The sequence below is a fragment of the Amblyomma americanum genome, chromosome 4 (genome assembly GCF_052857255.1).
Source record: "Amblyomma americanum isolate KBUSLIRL-KWMA chromosome 4, ASM5285725v1, whole genome shotgun sequence".
NCBI classification, from domain to species: domain Eukaryota; kingdom Metazoa; phylum Arthropoda; class Arachnida; order Ixodida; family Ixodidae; genus Amblyomma; species Amblyomma americanum.
Genome location: NC_135500.1, coordinates 88,145,967 through 88,166,963, shown reverse-complemented (window position 1 = coordinate 88,166,963; position 20,997 = coordinate 88,145,967). Strand labels below are relative to the sequence as shown.

Genomic DNA, 20,997 nt, shown 5'->3' with positions numbered 1-20,997 from the left:
TGCAAACGGAGTGATCCATCCCAACTCAAAGTTACGACAGGCTCGGCGAGAGTCTGTGCAGATGAATTTACAGTCGGGAAAGAAGGCTGCGAGGGCAATCGCTACCTCATACGCATGGTGGTGGTGGTGGAAAACACTTATTGCCAAGTAATACAGATGGGGGCAAAGCCCCTAGCATAGCACGCAGCAAGTTCTAGGGGGCTGCCCTTACAGGGCAAATAACAGCCCTTTAGGGGTATCCGCTTCAGGCGCTGGTCAGCAGCAGCGGACCTGACCAGGAAAGTCTCCCAGTATGACTCCGCCGTGGATTGAGATGGAAGGTGTGCGAAGGTAGAACATGTGAGGAGGACGTGATAAGAGTCTCCCGGTTTCCTGCAGAGCTAACAGGAAGAGAGGAATTGGTAAGGGTAGCGGGCATGAAGGAGAATAGTGTAGGGAGCAGTTCGGTGGTCGGGAGTCGGCGCCAGTTCGAGGCCCGAGTTAAGGTTAGGGAGAGAACCGGCGGTGCGTCAACATGCCGCTTATCTCGGTAGTAGGTAAGACTTTCTGAACGTGAGCAGACGCTCCTGGTTGGAGGGAGGAGGTCCAAATCATGCCCCGAAATTCAGACCTCGGGCGAGGGAATGGACCTCCTCTTTACCCGGGAGGCCTGCGAGTGTTCGGTTCCGGATAAGAGTTACAGGGAGGGTGGGGTGCCAGAAGCGTAGGAGGCGAGCTGCGGTGCAGGATATCAGGCCTTTGGCGAAATTGAATACGGCGGATTTTGAGTCGGAGAGAATTTTTCTGGCAGAGGTGGAGATGAGAGCGAGTGCATTGGGCGCTTCCTCTGCATTTACCGATAATTTTGTGGTGATGGATCCTGATGAGATTAGTCGGGCTTGATTTTGCGCGACGGCGAGAACCATGTGGGAGCCAGACGAGTACGCTGCCGCGACCACGTAGGCTACATCGAAACTGTTGCCGTAGAGCTTGTGTAGGGCTTTGGCGCGGGCTGCCCTGCGTTCTCCTTCGTGCACTGGGTGCATGTTCCTAGGGATTGGAAGGGTGATCAGATGGGAGCTTAGGTATGGAGTTAGGGAAACCCCCTCAGCATGTTAGGTAATCGAAGCCATGCCTAGCTGACAGAGGGGAGTGCGGCCTGCCGCGGTACTCGACCGGCGAGTCAGTTCTGCTGTTAGGGTGGTTTCTATCAGCTCCTAAAACGTGTTGTGGGTACCGAGGTTGAGGAGCAGGGCAGTAGAGGTGCGGGTGGGTAGGAGGAGGGCGACCTTTGGGCCGCTGCTGAGGAGCGCGCTGATTTGGTCCCGCTCATTCTGCTTTAGTGGGAGGTAGAGGAATGAGTGCGCCGCGGGGCTCGTGATGAGTCGAGCGGGGCGCTCAGAACGAGAAGCCGTCTACCTGTTTTCCCTCGTGTATGACTGCAGGCGTGTACCATTCCCCTCTGAAGTGGTAGCGGCCTGCAATGTCGACGTAGAAGACGTGTTTCGTTAAGCCATAGTGCAGTGCAGGGCATCCACCCGCGCCTAACGCCGGCCATTATGGTGCTCCTTGTTCATCTTAGCCGGAAGCGGTCGAAGGTAGAGGGCGTGTCTCCACTGTTCGGGCACTTGACCCCATTCCATCCTATGCTGGTCATGTTGGATATATAACCGATCCAAGAGGCGGTGACCGGACAAGGTCTGGGCGAGACGCGGGTGTTGGTTAACGAGATGCGCCTCGCGAAGTTCCCGACAGGTGTTCGCCACCCCCAACGCGAGTAGTCGCGTGTTGAAAGAGGAGATCGGGAGGTCAAGGGCTCTTTTAAAAATTATGCGGAATACAACCTCCAATCAATCTTCGTCATGTTTCTGTATGCGGAGGTAAGGAGCCGAGTACAGTACTCGACTTGTTACGATGGCATGAGCGAACCACACCACATCCTTAATTTGCAGCCCTTCTCACTTGTTGGAAATGCGGCAAGCCATTCGGCGGAGCTACGCGAGCTTCACGTACTTACACTGGTGCGCTCAATAAACGTGGCAAAGAAAATTAAATATACTGATAATTGGTTTTGTGGGAAAGGAAATGGCTCAGTATCTGTTTCACATATCGGTGGACACCTGGACCACGCAATAAGGGCAGGGATAATGGAGGGAGTGAAAGAAGAAGGAAAAAAGTGGTGCCGTAGTGGAGGGTTCCGCAATAATTTCGACCACCTGTGGATCTTTAACGTGCACTGACATCGCACTGCACACGGTCGCCTTAGTGTAAACGCTGTCGCCGCAGTCGGGTTCGAACCCGGGAACTCCGGATCAGTAGCCGAGCGCCCTAACCACTGAGCCACCGCGGCGGGGAAAGTGGACAAGGCCAAACCCAAACATCCGCGCATGCTTCCTTTCGGGAAACGTTCCTTCTAAGGCACGAGCACCGCCATCTACGTCATGAAATTTTCACTAGTATTGCATTTTGCAGCCATGTTCACTATATCTCATAAAATTCCTCATTCTATCAGTTAATAAATTTTATAAGCGTCTGGCTCACAACAAGATGAATCGTTTGACATTCTGCGGAAGCCCCTGCGATTAACAGGCCGACAGTATTGGCCGTCTGACGGCCTTCGGAATGCACAGTTTGGGGGCGGAAAAGTCGACGTTGCGAAACGCACTGATATTTTGGCCTTCATCTCAATAAGTAATTTCATCCTCAAGAATGTGCAAAGTCATTGGACACCATTTTGAACGTTCTGTATCAAGCGGGCGGCCCCCAAATTTTATGCAAATGGAGGACGGGGGGGGGGGGGGGCCTTCGATAGCTGCTATACTGGCACATATATAACGCATCCAAGGAATAGGTATCAATTCAGGCGGTACGCACGAACTGTTGCTATGCGACACACTGTGGTTATGTGTTAACAGTGTTGATCAATATTACTTTCAAAGCAGACAGACGCGTCCTTGAAAACGTTGGTAAGAGTAAAAGTTAGTAAGCATGGAACTTTCCTGCACGCTGGTTCTTGCCACGAAGGTAGTAGGCGTTTTATTTGTTTGTTTAGTTTGTGTTGTTCTTTCTTGATTTATTATTATTTTTATTTCGTTATTGTTTTCAATCTTCATTCGTTATATTTTTGTTTTCAACTATTTATTTTTAGTTATATATTGTTCTTTTTATTGATACTTATTTTATTTTTATTTTCATACCCTTTTGAATGATTTGTTCTATTTATTCTGTTCTATTTGATTTATTTTGGCTTTTATAGATTGGAAGACAGAATGACAGGGGTCCTGTTAACTTGGAGATCGAAGAAGGCACAATAGCTTAATGTGCATAATAGTATACAATGCCTGCAATGTTTCAAGTTCGTTCTGATTGAGAGCGGAAAAAGAAATTAGAATGGGAGTCGTTGCGTTTCTTGAAGAAAATTTTGCACAGCAGAGCGCACACTCCTGCCGCTTCGTCCAAGCAAAGAAGTTCCAGTGGAAAGAACAACCGGAGAGGGCACAGGCAAACCCAGTTGATGAAACGGAATTTGTAAAAGACGCTTCCTCAAATGAGAGAAGCTGCGGCAGAACAGCAGGAAGTGATCTGTTGTCTCAGGTTCGGCACAAAAACGGCCCAGGCCAAGCCAGATCTTAGAAGGGGGAAATTTAGAAGGGGAGCCCGGCAACGCAAACGCGTGACATTCGAGATATGATGTAAGAGCCGAGGCAGCAAACTCCTGATATATTGCGTAGCTGCGAAACCTCACCGCAGCTGTATATGCACAGGCTGACAGGACAGCAGTAAGTGGGCCGCAGAGAGAGGCCTTTGCTAAGGAATCTGCAACCTCCTTTATGTGAAAGCCCGTATGCCCCAATACCCAAAGCAACCTTACTGAATTTAGATGGAGTGGAAACAGGAACTTAAAGAAGCGTAATGCCCGAGACTCAGTGAATTAGGATAATGAAGAGGAAATGATGAGATTCCGTCGTACCCGACCTGGGAAACGGTAGTTTCTAATTTTCGTAAGGCAAATATTATTGTAAAATAATTCAGCCGGATAAATTAAAATGAAGTCAGGAAGACGGAGACAAAGACCAATTAACTGAAGGCGGAAAATTCCCACACCTGCCTTTTCGCGATCCTGCGAGGCATCGGTGGCAATAAGAATATGAGATGGAAAGGGCGTTAAGTAGTCCTGCAGCAAATCCTGAAGAAGAACAAAGGGCTGTAGGTTTGCATCCGATGGGAAATGTCATCGAATTCAATCTGGACAGATAAGTTGTTATACATTTGGCGGAAATCTGTGAAATGAATGTTTATTAGATCAAGGAGGGACTGCACGAAACATATCTGCGGAGTATGCAAACGAGACGAGGCGGCACTAAAAAAAGCCTGCAGGTTGATTAAAAAAATATTATAATGCAATCGTGAAGTGGTGAGCCGCCGAATTTCAAAAATGTTTTGCCTCTTAAAAGGCGAAACCTAGCTGATAAAGATGGGATTCGCGCCTCAAGGTGCAGAACACCAGTGGGGACATATTTTGGAAGCCCCAGACAGAGGTGCAACGCCTCCCGCTCCAAGAGCACAAGAGGGCGAAGTTTATAGACAGGAGGTCATAAAAATAAAACACAGCCGAACTCCAAAATTGGATGGACGTACATTTTATAAATCATCAGGAGTGTATGGCTTCTCATGCGTGACCGAGCAATACAAAGCCTGCACACGATGCCAATGGCCCGAACTTCTTTTGCAAAAACTTGCTTAATGTGTCGCCGCCAGGATGGAGTAATGTCGTATAATACTCCGAGATACTTCACGGTCTGAACTTGAGGAATTATGTTATTTCTGTCGACCAGGCAGATATTTAGAGGAACAGATACCGGAAATACTAGCAATGCGCATTTACTCACTTTGAGGGACAGATTAATTCTTCCTAACCGGCTGTCAAGAGCATTGAGGTAATTTTGCACGTTTCGATAAGGAGTGTGAATATTACCTGCTGATGGAAAAAATGCAATATCATCGGCGTACAGATATGTTTTCACATTTTGAATGCATGGAATTGAGCTTAGAAAAATGTTAAAAAGAACAGGTGAGAGAACTAATCTTTGCGGTACACCTCTTTTCTGTTGAAATCTCTTACAGGAAACGCCATTTTTCCAGCAATAAAATTCTCTATTTTCTAAGAAAGCAGAAATCGAGGCTACAAAACAGTTTGGAAAGTTGAGTTCCTGTAATCTCAGTAACAGAGTCAAGTACTCAACGCTGTCGAATGATTTACTGATATCCAAAGTGACAAGAGAAGCAACCTGTTTTCTGTTGCGAGCTAACTTAATAGCACCCTCTAGGTCAGTATGAGCACACCAAATTGAACAGCCCAACCTGAAACCAATTTTACACGGATTCAAGAGAGCATTTTCAGAAATGAAAGGCATGACACGGATGAGAAGGACCCTTTTCACAATTTCATTATGTTCGATGTTAATGAAATAGGGCGTATGTTTTCGAAAGTAAAACCCTCTCCTTGCTTTGTAAGCAGTGTAACTATTTCAGCAAGACGCCACTCATTGGGTATCCAAGCACATTTAATGGAATGGTTAAGTAGAGCCAAAAGGTCTTCAGGAGAATTATTGAACAAAATTTAGATCACACATGAATTGACCTTATTATAGCCAGGGGCCACTGGTGATAAGCGCAGAATAATTTGCGCAGCTCAAGCATAGAGACCTCAGTGAAATGTCTTGAGGTGCACGTGAATATAGCTGGAGAAGGTAGGGCAGATGCAAAGCGAAGCTCTAGGCCTCGTGCAATGTCCTCTAAGGCCTTGGCGATGTCATCAGAGGACTGAACAAGGGATTCAATGCTGACAGCAGGTGGAATCACTTTTTGCGCCTCATGAATTTAAACAAAGCTCGTTTATTTCCTTATTGTGAAAGTAAATCATAATTATTTGCATAATACTTCTCCTTTGCACTTGAGACAGTGCGCCTAAATATTGCTGCAACAATTATAATCCAACCAATTTCTTGGGCATTGGCTTATGAGAAGTTTCTTCCAAACTGCTTTTCGTCTATATACACGCGCGCACTCACAATTGCACCTGTTGTTGGCGATTGCACCCTTGGTTCCCTTGATCAAAAATTCAAACATTGACTTGCATAATTCAGTACTGAACCTAGGTACACCTGTAGCGTTGCATTCGGCACTTGTCTCAGCGCATGGCTCTCGAGTGATTTTGGGAGTTGATTTTATCTTGTCTTTAAAGCAACTGTAATTAATTAACGTGCGCTGATGTCGCCCGGAAAGAGTTAATTTACACGCAAACCTGAAACTGCTGCGTAGATTATCACTGTTTGTTTCACAGCAAACAGGCGGCAAAGACGTAACAGAGACTCCTGGGAAGAAAAAGTTGAACCGAAGGCGGGCGGCATTTACTCCAAACAAACGTAGGCAATCCGGAATTGCTGCAGATAAAGTGGTTGTCAGAAAGCCGGTCAAATAATTTAGAACCAAAGCTGTCTGTTTTAAACCCGCAAGTCACACGGTGCGAATTGAGGTCACCAAGTAATAAAACCTGAGAACGGCTAATAATCTTGTGTGAGTCAAGGGGCCTAGTGTCATCCACATCTGATGGGAAATATGCATTTGCTACCGTGTACGGCTGTTGACCTGGGACACTGAGGTCAATCGCTAGGTTTTCACATTCAGTGTCCGCATATTGGAAAGAAATTCGTGCCTTGTGACAAAATGTTGTAGAGATTAGCAGTAACAACCCTCCACCCGTGATGAGCGGTCAAGCCGGAACGGGCGGTAATTTTAGAGATGATAATTGAAATCTGTAGCTAGCCATGTTTCCTCTAATACAATTAAATCTGGTAGAAGCTGACTGCGTAGGCAATTTAAATCTATTGAAGCTAAGAATATAGAACTGCAATTACACTGGAGTACACTTAAGAACCCTATCTTGGCGGGAGTGCCGCAACCGCGACTGCCGTTTTCTGAGTCCTGGTGTTAGGATTTTGATTAGCGTTATATTTCTTTCTCTTCGACTTGTGGCAAAATGTGCCTGCAATATTCAAAGGAGACCCACTTCGTTTTTGGGCGCGAATATCTGACTCCATGTCCACACAGTCCATAGAGCATGCGTCTATAATGAAGTTCGGAAGAGATACCACAGAAGCCCTTTGTTGCTCATGGTTTTTTTAGCCCTGAGGAGCGCAATTGATGACCAATTCCGAAGCCACAGGAGGCAAGACCGGAGCGGTGGGCGCCTGCAGCAGACTGGTCATCGTGGTAGCTATGACCTACGAAATGCAGGTGCATACGGTTTCCACAATGCGATTCATTGCATTTTGCACAGCTTTCTCAACTGCCGCTGTGATAGCCTGGGACCAACTGGCATCCATTATGGGTGAGCATTTGGCGGCCACACTAGAGTAGCCGGTTTTCTCCTTGACTGCGGCAAAAGCATCTCTCCGCGTGAATCAGTGTTGGTACATAAGCTCGAGCATCTGAACTTTTTGTGTTCGTGCAGGACAGTCAGGTGAATCAGCAGGGTGAGCACCGCTACACAAACGACGTTTCTCTTGCTGTTCAGGACATTCCTCTCTTCCATGACCTTCCACACATGCACAGCGTCGTAAGGCAGATTTGCAGGCTTTGCCGCTGTGGCAAAATCTCGAGCAGTTTTGACACTGAAGTGCCGAGAATTAAAAAAATCTACTCGAAATACCAAAGGCCACACCTTTATCTCTTACGGGCAGAATATTGCAAATGTGGCAATGACGCACGGTGTAGGAATTTTTACTCCGTGGACCATTCAGCTCCATCGATGGACAGCGATCACTCCTGCAGACGATTGGTTCTCAAGCGTTCCCATAGGGATCAATCGAGAGTCGGCCCCTTAAACTAAGTCCTTGGAACACGCTAGATGAGGCGAAGGAATGCGCTTACCGGGCGGCTGGCGAAGAACGGACACTTCAACACGTCTTCTATACAGTCCTTATCCGGTGGCCTGCACAAAGTGGCACCCCTACCGAACTACCGGACATTAGTAATAAGCAAATGTTTCGATGTGGATTTAAGAGCCGCTTGTACTGCCTCCGGATCGCTCAGTCGGATAGCGACTCCATCGGAAGGCACTAAAGCGACTGCAATGCTGGAAACGCCACTGCGGGAAAAAGAGATCAATTGGGAGCTGGCCTTTAGGAAGAGAGGCCGGCCAGGGGAAAACCACTGGCCGGGAGAAAAAGTAGATATTAAGCCTTCGTCCTACGCCCAATCACCCTAGAACAGGAGCAAGCAGGCACAGACAAGAAGAAGAAATTGAGCAAACTAGAGCAACACCGCCACGTACGTAGCCGCTACCCCGCAGCCGCAGAGGAAACTGCCAGCACATAAAGCGCCTGGCAGGGTACTTCCGGTTACAAAACATTCCCTCATCTTGTTATTTTAAAGCGATAGCTGGCAAATGTGGTGCCATATTTTATCACCACCGGACCCGTAAGAAGTTACTGTGAAACTTATTTCTCCAGAGATGAAAAGGCTGCGAGGAAAGCGCGCACAAGCACACTGACACGGGACGACCATCAGTCTGTCCACTCACCCAAGGAGCCAGTTATGCGCGTCTTCAACGTTTTCATCAATGCGGATTCACCTATGCACGCCGGCGCCCTTTGCTCCACTGCCGCGTTTCTGTACCAATGTTTTCGACGATATCGTATTTTGCTCTATTGCCGTGTTCATGCCGCAACGTTGTCCACGCAAACGCATGCAGCGCAAACCACTCTGTGGCTACCGCGACATTGTTTAAGGGGAAATACTAGTCCGTTGGTAGTACTAGCGCGAGAGCGTGCCAGTTTATCAGCAGGCATGACTGGCTGCGATGATAGCATAGCGCTCTCGCAGTGGCCAACGAAGCTGATGTGATCGCGCTGCCGCGGGTTGGAATCCCAGTTGCGCTAATATTAATTTATTTATGGTTTACCTAAGTTCACACTCAAGATCAAACATCACGCAAACCGAATTGCCTATTTCTACTCGTGGAGTAGTGCTTTCGCACTTAAACAATGCAAGTTCTATCATTTCGTCTGTGGTCTTAGTTATGATTGCACACTGCGTCCAATGTCGCAAGTATACTTCTTTTAACTCCTGCTCTCATAAAAAGTTCTTATGCGACGAATTCAAAACTTTTTAGAGCCGTCATGCTAGCAAAAGACGCAAAAAGCAGACACACCGGGACCGTAAAAAATTACCGTGAAACTTTTTTTTTATTCCAGAGATGATAAAGCTGCTAGGAAATCGCGCACAAGAGTACTGACACGGGATGACCACAAGTCTGACTTTACAGGGAAAAATATAACTTGCGAAGAAAATATAAGTTGAGCATGCGCAACCATAAAAGACGTAACACTTTGGAGGCAATAAAGACGAGGCTTATGGCATCTCTAGAAACACTCTCACTTCTTTAGAGGCCAAAATCGTTCGGTGAAGCAAAATAGATGCGGTGCAGTGCGGTAGTCGATTGGGCCTACTTGGACTAAAAAGTAGGATAAGCACCCTCAGGATTACAAGTAAGCAAAAGATTTCAAAGCAGGTTTCGATTATACTATGAACCTTTGATGCTGTCGCTTCGTAAATTATAAGTAGACTTTAGACTAGATTGTGAAAGTATGAAACGTCGTTTGAAAGGCGGTTGATATTTAAAACACAGGGATGCGCTGCGCGTGGGAGTCACCATCTGGCAGCTAGTATGAGCAGGAAGCGGCAGCACGACCCACAGAAAGACATTTTAGCAAAACTTCCTGAATAATTTTTCTTGTCTCGCAGGAAACCCATGGAGACAGCTATTCGTTAACAGTTGGCAAGCGCTTGGAATGAGAGTCTGAAGAAATATGCGAAGTAGTTTCGAAGCGGTCGCTTTAGAATGGAACGATAAATTTGTGTTGTGAAGCCGGACATACTCACTAAAGACGCTCTGTCCGCTGGATGTTTCCGCGCATTGGGCATGCTTCTCGAGTAGCCTGAACAGCGTATTCAAAACAAGTTAGACAGCCTAAGCAGCGTTTCGTGGAAAACCAGCTCTCAAGCACCTTCTCCAACAAAAAAGAATCGCGCACTGCAGCAGATGACGGCGCAGAAAACCACCCGACACCTCCTGCTTCTGCGAAGCGAACACCACCTATGTGTTGAAGCGCGATGTTGGCCATCTGCTACTGTGCACACTTCTTTTATCGTACTGCTTCGTGATGCTTCGTGATGCTTCGTGATCCTTCAGTGTAAAGCGCTCTTTGATGTCTTATTCCAAAGACAGTATTTGCAACGCAACGTAGAGCATGCGGCAGATTGTCGTACTACAAAAAAAGCTTGGGTGATTACAGGAAACTCTTAGAGGATAAAGAGCCTGGTGGGGTATTTCCGGCTTCAATACACTCACTTATCGTGTTATTTAAAAACGATAGCTGGCAAATGTGGTTCCACATTTTCTCACACTCTTCTTTAATGGGCCTGCCAACTGTTAACGGATGGCTGCCTCCATAAGTACTCTGTGAGAGGAGAAAAATGTTTATTAAAGTTTTGCTTGCGTGTCTTTCTATCGGTCGTGCTTCTGATACCTTACAGGGCCGAGCTGAGGGTGGATCCCACGTGCATGCTTAGCGGTGTTGGTGCGTCTCCTCCGAAAGAACTTTTCAAGCTTTCTTAATAACTTGGATGAATTTGATTGTTTTCAGAGAAGGACAACGGCGTAGGAAGCATATAGGATTGGTCAAGTTGGTCAGACATGCTAAAGAGAATTACGGCGCAGCATCAAATGACGAGGACAGCAGGAGAGCACATGGCGCTTGTTCGTGTATGTGCTCTCCTGCTCGCCTCGTCACATGATGCTGCCCCATTATTTCCTTTAAGACGTGGTAGGGGCATTCTGAAATAGAAATTCTGCTTGGAAAACTTTTGCTTCCATGTATTCTAATGGGCCCTATGCACACTTTTCACTCCCAGTCGACTCCGGCATATGAGAGCGATCCCTAGGTTTGTAAACACGTTGTTGGTCTACAGCGAAACTGAAGTCCAGTTCACACAGTTGAGATCTTTTTTGTTTTTGAAGCACACTCTCATAACTTCCAGTGTGACAATATTTCGACTGCAAACCAGAATTTTAATCTCATTCCGCCATTTCCTACACTGTTTGCAGGCCACACAATGTTTAGGTAGATGAATGACCTCCCCAGTCGACAAGCATAGCCCGTGCTCCAGTGTTTCAAGCAGGGTCCTGTCTGGCCAAAATAATATTTATCTCCTCTTAGTGGTGTATCGTAGACGGCTACGGCAGCACATATAGGAGTAGCAGAAGAATGTACGTACGTGTCCTGTTGTAAAAAAGCACAAGGAAGAAAAATCAGTACCTTGGAGGCAGTTTCAAGCTAATACATACCAGCGGTTATCTTGCCTTCGCAGTACATGCCCTGCCCAAGCCCATTTCTTCCACTTGATTTCGACTTGGATGTCATTAACACGCGTTTGTTTCCTCACCCACTTGGCCCGCTTCCGGTGTCTTAACTTTACACCTATCATTGTCCTTTCCATGGCTCACTGTGTTGTCATTAACTTCAGCTGGACCCTTCTCGTAAGCCTCACCGTTTCTGACCTGTAGGTGACTACCGGTAAGATACAGCTGTCTTACACTTTTCTCTTGAGGGATATTGGTATACCTGCCATTGCGGGCACGGTACGCATCCGAACATGGCCTCAAATGTGCTCATCTTTGCCTGCCTGCAGGTTTCGCTACTGACCGGTGCATTTACAACGCCATCAACTATGTTCAGCGAGCTGGAATACAAGCCGATCGCCGAGCCTTATCCTCAGCCGCCCTCAGTGACGGCGAGGTGCGCTGTCTACAACCGAATCTACCCCAGAAGTTTTCACCAATCACCGTCAACCACGGTCCTGCCGATTGTCTACATAAGCAAGCACCTGGATCCTCACAAACTCAGTTGCGGGCACGGTACGCATCCGAACATGGCCTCAAATGTGCTCATCTTTGCCTGCCTGCAGGTAAGACAGAGTGCACGTTCGTTTCGAAGCAACCATTTGTCTCTTATTGTCGTGCCGTGCTCCCGCACACTGTTTTTAATTTTGTGTGATTGCTGGTCTATATTTGTTAAGCTTGTGACAAGTGGGGATGTTGAATTGAACCCGGGTCCCCCTACCGTTGATGAGAATCTGGAACAAATTCTTCAAGCACTAAAGGAACATACGAAAACGCTTGGTGATATTAAGCGCCACCAGCGAGCAGTACAAAAGGACGTTAAAGAAAATGGTACTGCTATAAAAATTCTCGAAGACCGTCTAAATAATCTTGAATGTGCACTTTCCAGTGTAACTAAGACACAAGAAGTAGTCAACGAGTTAAGAAAAGATATCACTCAGCTTTTGAAAAAGTTAGATGATTTGGAAAATCGCCAGCGGCGTAATAACTTGATCGTATTTGGACTGCCCGAAGAAGAAAATGAAACCCCTGATGACCTGTCAAAAGCTGTAAATGAAAAATTATTCACTGTGGTTGGCGTCTGCCCTACGAGTATGGAGCGAATGCATCGCATAGGAAAAAAAGGAGCATCACGGCGGCCGGTGATTTTCCGATTATACGACTTCAAAAAAAAAAAGATCGCAATTTTACAAAACTGCAAAAAGCTTAAAAACACGGGCATTTCTGTTGGGGAAGATTTTTCAAAGGGTGTGGCTTATCGCAGAAAATGCCTCTGGCAAAGTGCCAAAAACGAGAAGTTGAATGGAGCACATGTGCGTCTAGTACACGACAAGTTATTGTCAATGATAAGGCGTACTACTGGGACGATGATGCTGCGACGCGTGTGGCTTATCAGGTAGCTCGTCACAGCTCAAACGATAACTCCCCGGAGCAAGCGGAGTCGCCTTCCTGACTTGCTAACCCTAATAAATTTGAATGCGCGAACTTTAGTGAACAAGACTTCACATTTTGAAAGCATCCTTCTTGAGCATGAACCAGACATAGTCGTTGTCACTGAAACGTGGCTTAACGAGTTTATGGATAGTACAGAACTTCTCCCGCCTAATTACACAGCTTGCCGTAAAGGCCGTGGAACTAGAGGTGGAGGTGTTGCCATTGTTTACAAATCCAGTATTTTCTGCGTTGAAATACCGTCACCACCAGAACTTGAGTGCGTCTTGTGCAGTATGGAAATCGGTACTATCTCTTTCACAGTCATTGCGGTGTATAGACCTCCGAGTACCACTGAAGATTATATACAGTCACTAAATGATTATTTAATACCCCTGTTTGCTAACACAACAAAGAAAATTATAATGGCTGGGGATTTCAATCTGCCCCATATAGACTGGGTAAATTATAAGGAGGGTACGGTTGATGTGGCAACATCCCGTGCCTTTTTAGATCCCGTATTTTCCATAAATTTGGTTCAACTTGTCAGCACGCCTACACGAATGCATGAATCCGGAAAATCCCTACTTGATTTAGTCTTTCTGAGCTGAGTCAGTCAGCAACACAATGTCATTCACGCTGTGACGTTATGAGTGGTCTTTCCGACCATATGATGGTAATCGCCCGGCTGGCCATCAAGTGCCAAAAACCCAACCCCGCAAAAACTGCGCTAGTTCCTGATTTTGCTAGAGCAGACAATGCATGAGTACTGGATTGTCTAGAACAAGGCTTCGACGGTTTCAGTAATTTTGTAACTCTTGAATCAACATCTGTAAATCAAGCATGGGAACGGTTTAAAAAAGTAATTCACAAATCGACAAAATCCTTCATTCCTATGCGCATCAAGAAAGTTTGCAAGAGACATCCGTGGATATCGTGAGATATTATTCACATGAAGCGCCAGTTGAAACGTATTTGAACAAGATGCGCAAATACAACCTCAAATGCAACAGATGAAAGGGTTAAAAAACCTTTCCCAGGCATTTAAAGCAGAGATTGCGAAAGCAAAACAGCGGTTTATGAATGAATCATTGACTACGTTCATTAAAACATCTCCAGGAAAATTCTGGCGGTACCTGCCAAAACTGAAATCCCTCATTCCGTTCTTAAAAATTGCTACTTGCACAGTTAGTGATAGTAGTGAAATGGCATGCCTTTTCAACGAATATTTCGAGTCCGTATTTACCTGGGATGATGGTACAACACCGCATCTAGAAGACTCACCAAACATACCGTCTTTAACGGATATAAAAATTTGTCTCGACGGAGTTCTTAATCTTCTTCTTAATCTGGACACGAAAAAATCCGTGGGGCCGGACGAAATTCCTAATACCTTCCTAAAAAGGTACGCAGAATGGTGTTCCTACTATCTTGTTGAAATATTTAACAAGTCTCTTCTATCTGGTGACGTCCCTGGCGACTGGAAGTATGCCAAAGTGATACCAATACATAAGCAAGGAGCAAAACATGATGTAACAAACTATCGACCAATATCTTTGACGAGTACGTGTTGCAAAATATTTGAACACATTTTAACTAAACACTTAATGGAATTTTGCTGAAGCAAATGGGGTGCTGGGAAGCCACCAGCATGGTTTCCGGCACGGATATTCCACTATTACCATATTAGGTGAAGTTGTACATGACGTTGCCAAATGTATCGACGAAAGAGGGCAAATAGATATCATCTTTATCGATTTTAGGAGAGCGTTTGATAGAATATCCCACCAAAAGCTACTACTGAAACTTCACAACTTATTGAAAAATAATATTGTAATAAAATGGATTGAGGCGTACTTAATGCATAGACAGCAGTTTGTTTTTGTTAATGACGTTGCCAGCTCAAATAAAAATGTACGATCAGGTGTTCCAGATGGCTCTGTGATAGGTCCTTTGCTTTTCTCTTTGTATGTTAGCGATATGAGCACCGGCTTTTCACCAGAGATAACGATTAAACATTACGCAGATGATACTATTATTTATTGTAATGTAAAATCTTGGGATGATCAGAAGAGACTGAATGACCATCTGGACATAATCAGTAACTGGTGCAAACGGTGGCAAATGGACATGAACACAGAGAAGGCCGTCTGTATGCATATGACGCGTAAAAAACGACCCTTTGTATTTTCTTTTAAAATTCATGATGTCATTCTAAAAGATGTCGCTGAGTTCAGGTACTTGGGCTTGTGTCTCAGATATGATCTAAATTGGTCATCGCATGTAGATCAAGTTTGTGATAAGGCGATAAGAAAGCTTTTTACGCTACGGAAGAAGCTAACTGATGCCACGCCAGATGTCAAGTTGTTAGCATATAAAATGACAGTCCTGCCACTACTTACCTATGCAAGCCCCATTTGGGAGCCATACACTGAGCAGAATATTTTGAAATGTGAACGTGTGCAGAACAAGGCCTTAGGTTCATTTATAGTGCTTATTCTAGAATGCAGTCAGCTTCAGAACTAAGAATAAAGACTGGATTAACCCCTGTTGAGAAGAAAATGGAACACAATAGGATTGTTTTCTTTTATCATATTTTACGTTGCTTTTACAAAGTAAACCTCGAAAGGTACATTGTAGCAGACAGTTCCATCCAGTCAAGGATAAAACACAGTAAACATATCAAACCATTGACATACAAGACAGACTCTTTTCATTATTCTTTTCTCGTGAGGACAATAGATGACTGGAACAAACTACCCAATGAAGTTATGAATTCTGAGACTAAGGGCTTTGAAACTGCACTACGGGAATATTCTATGAGTGCATAAAAAAAGTATTGTATACTAGCCTTGCTACCTGTCACCTTCTAAGTGATCTATGTACATTGCTCTCTGTTTTCTTTTATTTAACTTTTGCCAGTCGGACCTACTCTTAATTAAAATTGTTGTACTTTGCTATTACGGCTACGCGCCTTTTGTTCTTCACATTGCACCACAGCGGTTGACGTTTTTGTGCGCTATTCAAATATTTTTTTTCCTGCCGTCAGAGACGTGCAAAAATTCCTAATGTTCAAAGAGTTTCTTTTTCTGTTTTTGATTGTATTTTACATGGAAAAGTTCTAACAAGATGTGTACTCTGTAAAACTGCATCTCCTGCCTTGGCCTGTGCCGGCAGTATGAGTAAATAAATAAATAAATAAATAAATAAATAAATAAATAAATAAATAAATAAATAAATAAATAAATAAATATATAAATAAATAAATAAATAAATAAAAATTCATGATCGGAGAGAACCTGCCATATGCACTCCATCCCATTCTTATTCTTCTAGTTAATTTTCTCTCATGATCCGTATCAGCTGTCACTACCTGCCCTAAGTAGACGATTTCTTTTACCAGTTCCAGCACGTCATTGCCAATTGTGAACTGCTGTTCTCTTGCTAGACTGTTGAACATTACTTTGGTTTTTGATGTTAATTTTTAGACCCACTGTACTGCTCTAACTCATTGATCATGATTCGCAGTTTATCTCCTAAGTGACTCAGCAAGTAAATGTCATCAGTGAATCGCAGAATATTTAGGTATTCACTATTAACTTTTATCCCCAGCTGTTCCCAATTCAGTCCTCGGAATACCTCCTGTAAACAGGCGGTGAATAGCATTGGCGAGATCGTGTTCTCTTGCCTGACGGCAAGCGTAGCAGGGGGCGACAGTTGGTTAGGTGGGCAGATGAGATAAGGAAGTTTGCAGGCATGGGGCGGGCGCAGCTGGGAAATGATAGAGTTTATTGAAGATACAAGGGAGAGGCCTTTGCCGTGCAGCGGGTGTAGTCAGGCTGATGACGATGATGATAATGATATACCAGTACCTGAGCCACCTCTCACAGGGTTCGCCCAACACAATATGACAGCGAATTGTCCTTTTGTGGAGACTATCCTTCACTATAATGCACAATATGGGCCTGTCCCAGCATAAGAGCTGTACAGGTAAATTCCAACTCGCTTACTCAATTAAAAAAACGGCTGGAGTGCTTTTTCTTAGAACCACATTTACTGGCTTTTTTTTTGGTAATTCGGGGCAAAACTCCCCACTTGCAAGAGTGCTGTAAATACAATGTCTACGTTGTACTTGTCTCTCTCCTTGTTGCTGTTGGACGACACCTTGCCCCATGCAGCGGGGCTATGGCGGGGATGGCCGACAGAATTCGGGCGCACTTGTTAAAAGATACATTCTTCGCGTTATCCTTATTGCTCCCCTGCCAATAAGTTTAAATGCTTGGCATTCAACCACCTGCCTAAGCGTGTTCTTTTGTTGCCGTGAGAAAAACTGAATATCAACGTACTCTCTTCAGCACTTTCGAAAGTGAACACTGCACTTTATGCAAAACAGTGAGGGGTGGGCCGCAAAGTACACTTCGCTTGAAACTTTCGGTACCTCACTGGAAGCAACGATTCACTGCCAAAGCAAAACAAGTGACTTAGTCTGGAGCATATTGCCATGGATCTTCGTAGTTTGTTCGTTCACGCTCAAAGCCGCCGCAGGATGCTTTAACATTTTTTTGGAGACATGACATGCCACACGACTTGTTTTGAATGACAGTGGCCTCAAACATCTCCTTTCACATTTTTCCGGATTGCAGTAGTTGGTTTTGGCTCCTTTTGGTTCTTCGAAAGTTCGTTTTCAGCCTTAAATTCAGCGCATCCAAGAAGTGCACGCATTCTATTCGACGACCGCCGAGCAAGCTTGTTACGGCGCTGCCGAGTCTGAGTTGTTTGTGGGCACAGTTCTGCCCAATACACAACTTTGTTTCAGAAACCGTGTTCACTGTCTTCCGGCTCGCCAGACTGCAATGGAGGTGCTAACCTTTGTACTAGTCGCCCTTACCCCCTGGGAGCTCCCAAAGCAGACCGAGCCGCCCTGAAGAAGTTTATCACGAGAAAGCCACAGAAACCGTCCCTAGAGAAGACGAAGTCCGAAGAAGCCGTCGTTTCCAGAAGCGTTTATCCGAATACTAAATCCTACCGGAACGCACGCGAGCAGAGAAGGGCTCCTTAGCGCTCACATCAACCATGGCAACGATACCAGTGCCTCTTATTTTGCACGAGCCTCGACTGCCGCTGACGTTCAACCGTTCACCAGGCGATGATTCTGAAGAATGGTTGTACTAGTTTTAGCGTGTCGCAGGATTCAACAGTTGGGATGACAAGACAAAAGGTAGCGACGTTTTCTTCGGCCTAGAAGGCCCAGCCAGAATTTGTTCAGAAACCACGAAGCCTCTCTTGCGGCGTTGGAGTCCTCCATGTACAAGCATCCTCAGGAAAAAAAAGAGCACAGATGCTTCTACACTCACGCATCCAGCACCCAAATGACACAACGACTGCATTCGTAGAAGACATGAAGCGCCTTTTTTGACGTGCCGATTCTGACATTACTGAAGAGAAAAAGGTGGGGTTCTACATGCGTGGTGCTGAAGAGGCACATTTCCGGTGGTCTGAGCCGCAATTCACCGAAGACCATCGCCGAATTTACACGTGAAGCGGCCACCATTGAGAACACCTTGAAAGCATGAGCCCGTCATTTCCCTAGACACCTCTAATTTCCCTAGACAACTCTATCATTTCACTAGACAACTCTCTCGAATGGAGCAGCATTCGGAGTCAACCTACGGGATGTCATCAGCATAAATGTACGTGAAGCGATGCGTCACCTGTTATAATATTCTTTCCAGCTTCTTGTAGCGACCATTGGAGAAACCGTCTGCTGAGAAGTGCAGCATGCGCTTGGGTCCCCGTCATCGACGCCTCAGGCTGAAGCTCCAGCCACGGCCTGCGCCGCTGCAGTACCCAGTGGCTCAGCTCCGACGACACACCATAAGTCCTATTCTTCGACCTGGACCTGCCGTTTACGAATGTCGTTGCCCTGTCCCCACTCGCCCAGCCTACAAACGACGCTCAAGCAGCAGGAAATGCGACTCCTGAAGTACTCCGACGACAGCCCACTGCGCTTTCGTTGCGATGAGACCAGCCATATTCTTCGTCAGTGCCCGTGCCGGCATATCGGTCATCGCGGTTTTGCATTGACGTACGCCGACCATGCTTTGGCCAGCATACGCAAGAAATTGAAGACTTTGTCGAAAGTAGCATGTGCCTAATTACCTTTCCCGCTAACCATCCCCTGCAGTTGCGCACTTCCCTTCGCCACGCCGCATCTATGCAGTGGCTCTTCGTGGAAGGTCAGGCATCTCCCTCAGCGGTAAACGAAAGAAAGCAACCTTAGGAAGTGAATGTGCTACGCAGCGAAACGACGAAGGGCGTCCACATACCATGCCGTATGAAGACGTCGCACCCGAATCGCCGGCGCCGCAGACAAACACCAGCTCGACCACGACACAATCTTAATTTCTAATGACGCCGCCTGAAAGTAAAGCCCCGACGACACGCCCAACCCATGATTCACATTCCCATCGAAGCCGTGGACCGACGCCCAGGACGACACGCAACGCAAGAGACAGGAAGTCTGTCTTAGAAGCCGCTATCCACGGCCCTACAGTTAGAGGAACTGATTATTCGGTGATGAATGCAACATTCGCCGCGAAGATCAGGAAACGCACGACCACGTGGGACGTGCCACAAATCCGGACTGCAGGAAGTCAGCCAGCGGGGCGATGCATTGCTTGAGTGACCGTCAGCGGACATACCTATCCTGCGACCTTCGTAGTTCTACAGCAATGTTCCCGCGAAGTGATCTTGGCCATTGATGTCCTTAATGAACATCAGGCAATCATCGACCTGTGGTCTAAGCAGATCACGCTTTCGATGGACGAGGCCATCTCTTGGGTGAGAATAAGTTTGGAAGATCCCGTTACCCTGACTGTCCTCTGGAAACATGTGAGAGTCCCACTCCACTCAAGGGTCATCATCACTGAAAGCGCCACGGAAGACGATAATATTGTAGCCATCATTGAGGGAAACATGGATTACTGCTAGGCCTAGTAATCGGCAGAGGAAGAGATGCATCAAACATTTCCGCAATGGTCAAGCTGAAGAACTGCTGACGAACTTCAGCTAGGAATACCGGCAAGTTAACAGAGGAGCGACGGTTGCTTTCTTTGGCGAAATATCCGACGTGCGGGTCGTCTTCACCCACTCTCTGCGATCTGCAAAAGATTCGCCTAAATAAGAGAACTCGACCACTGGCGAAATCAAACCAAGCCCTACCCCGCAACAAGTAGGATCAAATACGGAACCTGAATTGTGGACGTGTCCAACGACGGCTGATATTAGAAAACGGCACTTCTGGGAGGAGGGCCTGCGGTGGAGTCCCGAAAGTGACTATGTGAACTGGATGGTGAACAATAATTTTTTTCGACAACCTCTGCGATTACCTCAGCGCAACGGGTATTCCCTTTCTTTTAACTTTCTATCTCCTGCATTCCTCCCCCTTTCTAAGCTTATGCCTTTGGCACATGTCTTGAAAAAAAAAATAATAAGGAACCTTGTTCAAATTTACAGCTAGTGCTAATCGTTGTCAACAAAAGCCCGACCAACACCGATCGCCAAACATCGCAATCAAACCCTCGAACAGGCCCGACTTCTTCGCCAAAGCTCCTACCCTGCGTCGCCGCGAGAATGTCAAGCCATCCGAAAAATGTTAGAAGAGATGCCTCGCGATGACGTCATCAAGCCGTCAAAGAGCCCCTGGGCGGCACCAGTTGCTTTGGAAAGAAAAGAAAACGGCACACTTCGGTTCTGCGTATACTTCCGCCGCTTGAACAACATGCCAAAAACATACCTTTGCCCTATGACACACTCGACCGGCTCTGAAAAGCCAAATACTTCTCTTCGATGGACCTCAAGACAGGCTATTGGCAAATAGAAGTCGATGACACAGGCCGAGAGAACACCGCATTCATCAAACAGGATGTCCTCTTAGAGTTCAAGGTGATGCCATTTGGACTGCGTCCCGCGCCATAAACTTTCCAACAGGTAATGGATACTTAAACTGACAGGTCTGAAGTGGCAGGTTTCACTCGTGTACTTAGATGAAGTCGTTTTCTTCGCCTCGAACTATGATGACCACCTGAAAAGGCTTAGATCGCTGCTGGAGGCAATCAAGTCGT

The 20,997-nt window shown here is 46.0% G+C and overlaps 1 pseudogene across 1 annotated transcript in view; it reads left to right on the top strand.

The window, feature by feature from the left end:
* LOC144129642 (uncharacterized) overlaps positions 1-20,997 on the top strand; it is a 388,920-nt pseudogene that overhangs the window by 66,139 nt on the left and 301,784 nt on the right. Inside the window, exon 3 of the transcript XR_013313924.1 lies at positions 11,734-12,009. The product of XR_013313924.1 is annotated as an uncharacterized LOC144129642 (transcript). The remainder of the gene's footprint in view (positions 1-11,733; positions 12,010-20,997) is intronic.